Genomic DNA, 11082 nt, shown 5'->3' on the forward strand with positions numbered 1-11082 from the left:
AAAAAAAAAAAAAAAAACAAAGAACATACAGAACAAACATACATGGTTAGTATAACGTAATATATTGTATTTTTATGACTAATTACTTTGTTTTTGTTGCTAATATTCATGGACAAAGTACTACTCCCGTTAGTAGCTGCATTTAGCAGTAGTACTGATAGCAAAGGAGTTGAAGAAAAAATTGCATTAGTCGCACACTTAAAATCCATTAAAAACACTTGATTAGCTGGAGCAAGAACGAAGTGAAGCTAACAAGCAAAGCACCTAGTTGTTTTCATTGATAAATTATGCAAATGAAAATAAAACTCGTCAGAAGTACAAAAAAAAAACACGAGTGGAAACAAGTGGAAAGATGTTAAAATGGAGTGTTTTATAATTTACATAATTCAAGGTGTTATATATTTTATCATGTTAATTTAATTAATTTGTATGCAGGCATTTCTGTTTCCTCTTGGTATTATAGTATTTTTTCTTACCTTATTTCCTCTTCTATATTTTTTGCGCAAAAACTTTGTTTAGAAACTAATTTCTAGCTAAATGGGTTCCTTTTTCTAGTTTAGCCGCGTTTTTATACTTGACGTCCATTCCTCCTTACTACTATTTGTATGTTTTAATAGAATTTTTTTTGGATTTTCTTGATGCAACAATAAATATTTCTTGTTTTCTACGTCTTCTTATTGTATTACGTTGTGTATATAAATGCACAAGCATACAAATGCTATAAGAATAAACAAGTTTTTAGTTCTTGACGGTTTTTCCCTATAATTCTTAAGTTGTGTAGAATTTTTAAACTTTTTTTTTGGTTTCAGTGAAGTAAAAGAAATAGTCACAAAATAGTGGCTGGTGTAGTGTGAAGCTTTTCATAGACATAAATAAATGAAGCCATTTGTTAACTGAGTTGAAGCTACCTGTTTGTATTGTTGGACAACAAACTATTGTTACAGGCAACAAAACTTTTACTTTAATAGCAACACCTTTAGCAAGCCATCTTAAGAATTGCAGAAAAAGTCTCTAGTATGAATAAATATGTATGTGTGAGAAAAAAAAATATTGTGTAGAAAGAAAAACTTTTTATACGAAGAAAATTGTTAGCAATTTCCATTAGTTGTTTGTCATTATTATTTTTTTTTTTTTGCACTAACAGTGGGTAGCAATAATGAAGAGGAATTTTGTTTTGATTTTTACTATTTTTTAGTCTAGACTGTTGACTAGCCTACTGGTTAGTCTATGGACTATTTTACTGGCTAATCTACCGGCTATTCTATTGACTAGTATATTGATTTGTCTACTGACTACTATAATGACTAGTCTACTTACTAATTTATTGACAAGTCTACTGAGTCTAGTGAATAGTCAGCTGACTATGGAATTGTCTATAGAAACTAGTCTATTGACTACTCTACTGTCTAGTTTATTTAAGTCTATTGACAGGTCTAGTGACTGTATAGTCATTGGCCTATTCACTCGTCTACTGTTAAGTCTCTTACTAAGTTTACTGACTAGTAGATTGAGATGTCTACTGACTAGTCTATTGACTAGTCTTCTGACTAATTTATTAACTAGTCTCCAGAATAGTCCGCTAACTACGGTCTCTTGGGACTTTAGGGACTAGTTTATGGACAGTCACTGGCCTATTGACTCGTCTACTGACTAGTCTATTAATTAGTCTACTTACTAGTACTTATAGTGATTTGCCTACTGACTAGTCTATTGGCAGTTTTATTGACAAGTTGGTTTACTGCTTTATCGATTAATCGAGTGATAAGACTTTGGAATACTATATTAACTACTCTGTGGACTTGTCTATTGGCTTTTGAATTGTTTCTTGAATACTCTATTGAAATGTTGACCAAACTATTGATTAGTTTATTGAATAGTCTACTGACTGGTCTATTAAATAGTATGTTTGCTACGTCTATAGCAACTAGTCTATTGACTACTTTACTATTTAGTATATTTTCTAGTATTGATAAGTTTATTGACTGGTATGTTAACCGGTCTAGTGGCTGGTCTATGAAGTCAGTAGATTTGGCTAGTCAGTTAACTACTCTATATAATTACTACTCGATTTACAAGTTTATAATTTTATACACTACACCACTATATTGGGGATGGAATTATGCGTTTGTGCTGATGTTTGTAACACAAAAAAAATATTGATCCTACACCCACTATAAATATACCAATATATATAACCAATCCTGAGTCGAGTAAGCTATTTTCGCCTGTCCGTCCGTCTGACAGTATGTCTGTCTGTCTGCCTGCCTTTGTATCCGTGTAAACTTTTCGCGCACGCTACAGATCGCATTTTTTAACATAATCCAAAGTCCAAGGATGAACGCTATTGAAAATGGTTAAAATCGGTCAATTATTCACCTAACCCCCATACAACCGTCTATTGACAACTTTATTGTCTAATATATTGACTATTACTGATAAGTATATTGTCTGATCTATTGACAAGTTGGTTGGCTGCTCTTTCGATTAATCGAGTGATAAGACTTTGGAATACTATATTAACTATTCTGTGGACTTGTCTATTGACTTTTGAATTGTTTCTTGAATGCTCTATTGATATGTTGACTAAACTATTGATTAGTCTATGTAATATTCAATTTAATTTTAGAAATTTCTCTGTGGGCTAGTCTATTATACTGATCAGTCTACTGACGATTCTACTGACAGGTGTAATAACTAGACAATTGTCTAACCTGTGTACTATTCTATTGACTAGTCTGCTGTCTAGCCTACCGACTATATTATCGATTGGTTTATTGACTGATTTATTTGCTTGTCTACCTAACCTTCTTACAAGACTTTTGATTAGTGTATTGGCTAACAATTTAACCATTCAGTGGACGAGTCTATTGATCGGTATATTGACTAGTCTATGGACTAGCCCTTTGACAAGTCTCCTAAACCAGTTTATGAATAAATTCGAAAACCAATATGATTTCCTTCGTTTGAAGTATTGTCCAAACACTCGAGAAACTAAGAGGCCGAAATACACAAATTTTTTTGTGTACCACTGTATTCATCGCTACACATTCTTTCAAGCACAATACCATTTTTTCTCTTTTAACATATATTTTCTATACAGGAACAAGTTTTTTCTCTCTACAAGCAAAACTTTTGGCAAAAGAAAAAAAACGAAGGAAATCAGCAAAAAGATGGCAATAACTTTATACCAAAAAGAAAATATTTTACTATATATTTTTCTTATTTTGCAACGGCAAACGTTTAAAATTTGTAGTGACACAAATGATGATTGTGTGTATTGTATGTCTAGATGATACCCTTCAAGCATTTAGAGGACATCACTGGTCGTCGCAGACATCAGGCCTTAGTTAAAATTTACACAAACATAATAATAAAGAAATCTAAAGAAGTCACTTATAGGAGTCTTTTAAAATACATTGGGTAACATACATATTTGAGCAATCATAGTATATAACTTTTGTAGATGCATTTTAGTGTAATAAGTGAAAAGCAAATAAATCGCTTGACTGTAACTTATTGCTGACTTCCGCGTTAGAAAATGTTTGCAGGGTTTTGTATTTTTACATGCATTTGATATATTTGCGTGTCTACGCTAATGGGTGTCCTGGTGTTAAAATGTCTGAATATATTTTGTTAAAAATAATTTGCATAATCTAATAGATCAAAAGATAGTTTTTGATTGCAATTGTTAGTTGATGTAATAAAGTAGTCTACCGCAAAATAATTTGCAGCAACAAAGATTACATAGTCTAAAAGATTATCGTGGTATAAAATTAAAAAGTTGAATGTTTTAGATTTGCTGGAATATTTATAATTTGTATACCCTACACCCCTATAGTGGGGAGGGTATTATGCGTTTGCACTGATGTTTATAACAATGTATCGGCTCTGAAACACCTCCAGAGTGATCACAAATTAAGTTATTTTTCCATTTAAACGCATTTTAACGAAGTTATAAGCGATTTTAGTTTTCTTAAGTTTTTTGACCAAAAAATCGATTTTTGATGGAAAATATGAGTGATCACAAAATAAGCTTATTTTTCCATTTAAACGTGTTTTAACGAAGTTAGAGGCGATTTTAGTTTTCTTAAGTTTTTTGACAAAAAAAATCGTTTTTTTAAGGAAAATATGAGTGATCGCAAATTTAGCTTATTTTTTCTTTTAAACGTGTATTAACGAAGTTAAAAAAATGGATTTTTTAAGGAAAATATGAGTGATCAAAAAATAAGCTTATTTTTCCATTTAAATGTGTTTTAACGAAGTATGAGCGATTTTAGTTTTCTTAAGTTTTTTGTCCAAAAAATCGATTTTTGAAGGAAAATATGAGTGCACACGAAAAGCTTATTTTTCCATTTAAACGTGTCTTAACGAAGTTATAAGCGATTTTAGTTTTCTTACGTTTTTTGCCCAAAAAATCGATTTTTTAAGGTAAATATGAGTGATCACAAAATAAGCTTATTTTCCCATTTAAACGTGTTTTAACGAAGTTAGAAGCGATTTTAGTTTTCTTAGGTTTTTTGTCCAAAAAAAATTATTTTTGAAGGAAAATATGATTGATCACAAATTAAGCTTATTTTTATATCCTACACCACTTTAGTGGGTGTCCCCTTCAGAAAATTACTTGAATGTCCCAAATTAACTTATAAACACAAATATCGCGATGAAATTCAGCACAATAAAATATTATGTAAATATAAATATATTCACAAAATTTTATCGCGCTTGGTCCATATTTGCCCCTAGCCCCCATATAAAGCCTCTTTCAGAAAATTAATTTTTCATCCATAAATTGCTTAAATGTATCGGAATAAGGGAATATTGAAGATAAATGCGATATTATGAAAAATAAATCACATTTAATATTCATAACTGATGTAGGGTATCATATGGTCGGCCACGCCCGACTATACTTTCTTACATGTTCCTTTTAAACGTGTATTAATGAAGTTCAAAAAAATCGATTTTTTAAGGAAAATATGAGTGATCACAAAATAAGCTTATTTTTCCATTTAAACGTGTTTTAACGAAGTTAGAGGCGATTTTAGTTTTCTTAAGTGTTTTGTCCAAAAAACGATTTTTTAAGAAAAATATGAGTGATCACAAAATAAGCTTATTTTTCCGTTTAAACGTGTTTTAACGAAGTTATAAGCGATTTTAGTTTTCGTAGGATTTTTGGCAAAAAAATCGATTTTTGAAAGAAAATATTAGTGATCACAAAATAAGCCTATTTTTCAATTTAAACGTGTTTTAACGAAGTTATAAAGGATTTTTGTTTTCTTAAGATTTATGCTAAAAAAAATCGATTTTTGAAGGAAAATATTAGTGATCACAAAATAAGCTTATTTTTCAATTTAAACGTATTTCAACGAAGTTATAAGCGACTTTAGTTTTCTTAAGATTTTTGCTAAAAAAAATCGATTTTAAAGGAAAATAGGAGTGATCACAAAATAAACTTATTTCTCAATTTAAACGTGTTTTAACGAAGTTATAAAGGATTTTAGTTTTCTTAAGATTTTTTCTAAAAAAATCGATTTTTGAATGAAAATATTAGTGATCACAAAATAAGCTTATTTTTCGATTTAAACGTATTTTAACGGAGTTAGAAGCAATTTTAGTTTTCTTAGGTTTTTTGTCTAAAAAACCGATTTTTTAAGGAAAATATGAGTGATCGCAAATTAAGCTTATTTTTCCTTTTAAACGTGTATTAACGTAGTTCAAAAAAAAAATCGATTTTTTAAGGAAAATATAAATGATCACAAAATAAGCTTATTTTTCCATTTAAACGTGTTTAGACGAAGTTAGAGGCGATTTTAGTTTTCTTAAGTGTTTTGTCCAAAAACCGATTTTTTAAGAAAAATATGAGTGATCACAAAATAAGCTTATTTTTCCATGTAAACGTGTTTTAACGAAGTTATAAGCGATTTTAGTTTTCTTAAGTTTTTTGCCCAAAAAATCGATTTTTTAAGGATAATATGAGAGATCACAAAATAAGCTTATTTTTCCATTTAAAGGTGTTTTAACGAAGTTAGAAGCGATTGTAGTTTTCTTAAGTTTTTTGTCCAAAAAATCGATCTTTGAAGGAAAATATGAGTGCACACGAAAAGCTTATTTTTCCATTTCAACATATTTTAACGAAGTTAGAAGCGATTTTTGAAGGAAAATATGAGTGATCACAAAATAAGCTTGTTTTTCCTTTTCAACGTGTTTTAACGGAGTTAGAAGCCATTTTAGGTTTCTTAAGTTTTTTGTCCAAAAATCGATTTTTGAAGAAAAATATGAGTGATCACAAGATAAGCTTATTTTTCCATTTAAACGTGTTTTAACGAAGTTAGAGGTGATTTTAGTTTTCTCATGTTGTTTGACCAAAAATCGATTTTTTAAGGAAAATATGAGTGATCACAAAATAAGCTTATTTTTCCACTTCAACATGTTTTAACGAAGTTAGAAGCCATATTAATTTTCTTAAGTTTTTTTTTCACAAAATCGAATTTTGAAGGAAAATATGAGTGATCACAAAATAAGCTTATTTTTCCATTTAAACGTGTTTTAACGAAATTAGAAGCGATTTTAGTTTTCTTAAGTTTTTTGTCCAAAAAATCGATTATTTAAGGAAAGTATGAGTGATCACAAAATAACGAAGTTAGAAGCGATTTTAGTTTTCTTAAGTGTTTTGTCCAAAAAATAGATGTTTGAAGGAAAATATGAGTGATCACAAAATAAGCTTATTTTTCCATTTAAACGTGTTTTAACGATGTTATAAGCGATTTTAGTTTTCTTAAGTTTTTTGTCCAAAAAATCGATTTTTGATTGAAAATATGAGTGATCACAAAATAAGCTTATTTTTCGATTTAAACGTAGTTTAGGGAAGTTATAAGCGATTTTAGTTTTCTTAAGTTTTTTGTCCAAAATATCGATTTTTTATAGAAAATATGATTAATAAAATATAGGCTTATTTGTACCCTACACCACTATATTGGGGAGGTTATTATGCTGCTCAAAATCACTTCCTGAATCGATTACACTAAGTCTGTCCGTGCTTTCGTCTGTGTGTCCATGTAAAGCTTGTGTGCATACTACAGGTCGTAATTTTTAAGATAATTTGTTGAAAGTTGTCATTGCCTTTGGTCCAAGGGCGAACGCTATTGAAATCGGTTAATTATGTATATCACCTAGTTCCCAGACAACCGGACCTCCCGAATAGGGCTCTTGAGCTCATAATTATGCTAAATGTTATAGTATTTCAGCAAAAATTGACAAAAATTAGTATTATATAAGTCTAATATAACTGAAGAGTACATTGTGGCGTATGATTACTATGAGTTGTAATTAAATATTACGTATAAACATTATTTGCCAAATATGTACATTAAAGCTAAACAAAAATATATAGACGTACATGCCAACAAATGAAATTTTTTCGTTTTTAAATTCAAAAGTTTATTAAAAATATTGCAAATAAAATTTAAAACTTTAAAACCCTTATTACCAACATTTCTGCTACTGTTACTTTCGAATGGATTTTAAATTAAGTTAAAGTAAATCATATTTCTTTCAGCTTTCCTTCCATAATTATTACTTTGTTATTATATAATACAAATCCATAATTTATAACGTAATAACTTAAGTTACTTTATTTTTCTCTATAGAATACAAAAAGATCATAATTTTTTGCAATAAAAAGAAAAATCTTTTTGCAGAAAACAAAAACAAAACCAAAATTGAAATTGAAAGAATTGCGCACACAAAGTTTCTAAAAAAGAAAGAAACTAAATGGATTTTTTTTTATAACATGCATGCATTCGATGTTACAACATGAATATCTGCCATAAAAGTTAATTCAAAATATCATTTTCAGTGCTTTTACCTACGTACATACATGTACAATTTAAAAAATAAAATTTGTCTTACTTTTTCCCATATCATTTCATATCTTTTCTGTAATTTTTTTCTTTTCTTTTAGTATAATTTTTTTATACGCAATCATAAGATGATAAGCCAAAATGAAAGTAGCAACAGTTAAGTGCAGAGAGTTACAGCGACCGCTAATATGGCACAACATTACAATATTATTTCTCCTGGTTTGTTTACAAAACTGCTATCATTTTTATCTTCTCTATTTGCTGCTATGTACATTTTAAGCAATTGCATTATTAGTGGGTGTAACCGTACCATTATACTTCTTACAACCAGATACATTAGCATTAAACTTAAGAAACTTTCTGCTTGTAATCATTGTTGTTGTACAACTGTAGCATACAATGTTTGCATGTATGTATGTATTTGTATGAGTTTATGTGTGGCATGCAATATTATTACTACCAATATCTTGTTTCCCTATTACGATTACGTAGTACAGTTAAATTGAAACTGATACTCATAAAGATGTTTGAAATTAAAAGCAAGATGTATGGAATTATATGAAATACATTTCTATCTGTAGCTGTATATTTTAAGCTGATACTCAAAAGCAATTGTGTTCATATAAGTACATATATGTATTTGTATAATAAGATTTTTCTTTAGCTCACAAAAGACTAATCAAAATGGATGTATGTTTGCAAAAGAAATGCATTAAATGATTCTTAATTTATGTTTATAAAAAAGCTTTTAAATATATTATAATTTTACAAATGAGAAAGAAAAATAATTTGAAACAAAACCAAAAAAATTAACCACAAATTTCAATTTTTTTAAATATTTTTACTAAACTAAATAGTTTTTTTTTAAGTTTATAGAAAAATTCTTTAAAAAAATTATTAGTTTTTTATTAAAAACTCTTGAAAAAATATAAAAAATTGAGAATTTGTTTATTTAAAGTCTCCATACATTACAAAATTTAACAAAAAGATATAAGATTCGGCATACTCACCATCAAGCCGTATGCCGTAAAGAGAATGCTCCCCTATAAACATCATGGTGATATTCGGAATATGTCTTTTTTGATTAGTCATAGTCTATTCATAGTCTAGTCATAGTCTAGTCATAGTCTAGTCATAGTCTAGTCATAGTCTAGTCATAGTCTAGTCATAGTCTAGTCATAGTCTAGTCATAGTCTAGTCATAGTCTAGTCATAGTCTAGTCATAGTCTAGTCATAGTCTAGTCATAGTCTAGTCATAGTCTAGTCATAGTCTAGTCATAGTCTAGTCATAGTCTAGTCATAGTCTAGTCATAGTCTAGTCATAGTCTAGTCATAGTCTAGTCATAGTCTAGTCATAGTCTAGTCATAGTCTAGTCATAGTCTAGTCATAGTCTAGTCATAGTCTAGTCATAGTCTAGTCATAGTCTAGTCATAGTCTAGTCATAGTCTAGTCATAGTCTAGTCATAGTCTAGTCATAGTCTAGTCATAGTCTAGTCATAGTCTAGTCATAGTCTAGTCATAGTCTAGTCATAGTCTAGTCATAGTCTAGTCATAGTCTAGTCATAGTCTAGTCATAGTCTAGTCATAGTCTAGTCATAGTCTAGTCATAGTCTAGTAGTCTAGTCATAGTCTAGTCATAGTCTAGTCATAGTCTAGTCATAGTCTAGTCATAGTCTAGTCATAGTCTAGTCTAGTCATAGTCTAGTCATAGTCTAGTCATAGTCTAGTCATAGTCTAGTCATAGTCTAGTCATAGTCTAGTCATAGTCTAGTCATAGTCTAGTCATAGTCTAGTCATAGTCTAGTCATAGTCTAGTCATAGTAGTCATAGTCTAGTCATAGTCTAGTCATAGTCTAGTCATAGTCTAGTCATAGTCTAGTCATAGTCTAGTCATAGTCTAGTCATAGTCTAGTCATAGTCTAGTCATAGTCTAGTCATAGTCTAGTCAAGTCTAGTCATAGTCTAGTCAAGTCTAGTCATAGTCTAGTCATAGTCTAGTCATAGTCTAGTCATAGTCTAGTCTAGTCATAGTCTAGTCATAGTCTAGTCATAGTCTAGTCATAGTCTAGTCATAGTCTAGTCATAGTCTAGTCATAGTCTAGTCATAGTCTAGTCATAGTCTAGTCATAGTCTAGTCATAGTCTAGTCATAGTCTAGTCATAGTCTAGTCATAGTCTAGTCATAGTCTAGTCATAGTCTAGTCATAGTCTAGTCATAGTCTAGTCATAGTCTAGTCATAGTCTAGTCATAGTCTAGTCATAGTCTAGTCATAGTCTAGTATAGTCATAGTCATCGTCAGTCTAGTCTAGTCATAGTCTAGTCATAGTCTAGTCATAGTTCTAGTCATAGGTCTATAGTAATGTCTAGTCATAGTCATAGTTTAGTCATAGTCTAGTCTAGTCTAGGTCCCTATCGTGATTTCAACAGACGGACAGACAGGCAGACAGACGGACGGACATGGCTAGGTCGTCTAGAATGCGATAAGGACTTAGAATATACTATATACTTTTGTGGGTACATGGACCTATATTTAGATGTGTTATTAATGGTATGACAAAAACGATATACCCCCCATCGTTTTTATGAAGGATATAAAATGTCTGTGAAAAGTCTCAGTACAGAAGAGTATTGCTGTTGAAAAATTGTCTCTCTAATTAAAGAGAATGACTATAGAAATATTTCCAAAAAATTAGAAAATTTTCTATACAAAATAGTTTTCACAAAACGAGAAAATTTTCTATAGAAATTCATTTCCCAGAATTAGAATTTTCTTTTGGAAATCGTCAACTATTCGAAGCATCGTTTTCATATACATTTTTCCACTTTATCTCTTTTTGTTACATACATACTTACACATATATATGTGAAAATATGTAATGAAATATTTTTTCGACTTTTTTAAATTTTTATCTTTTAATGGAAATATAGTTTATATCCTCCATCTTCCCTAAATTTAGATATTTGAATTTCATTTAATATTTTATAAGTGTTGACTTTTTCTTATGATTTATGTATACATTTCAGATGAAAAATGATTATTTACTCACACTTATGAGATTATTATCAATTAGTTCTCATATCCTCCCACATCTTCGTCAAACAACAATAACGCATTTTTGCTTTTTAGTTGTCAAAACTGTATGAAGTTTGTCTAGCTTGCCGCCCCCAAACAAAAAACAAGAATATTAGTTTACTTAACTAATGAATGCAATCTAATCGTTT

Source organism: Lucilia sericata, unplaced genomic scaffold (assembly GCF_015586225.1).
Source record: "Lucilia sericata isolate MDLA Ls3-8-SP2 unplaced genomic scaffold, ASM1558622v1 Contig000919F_arrow, whole genome shotgun sequence".
In the NCBI taxonomy this organism is placed as follows: Eukaryota; Metazoa; Arthropoda; class Insecta; order Diptera; family Calliphoridae; genus Lucilia; species Lucilia sericata.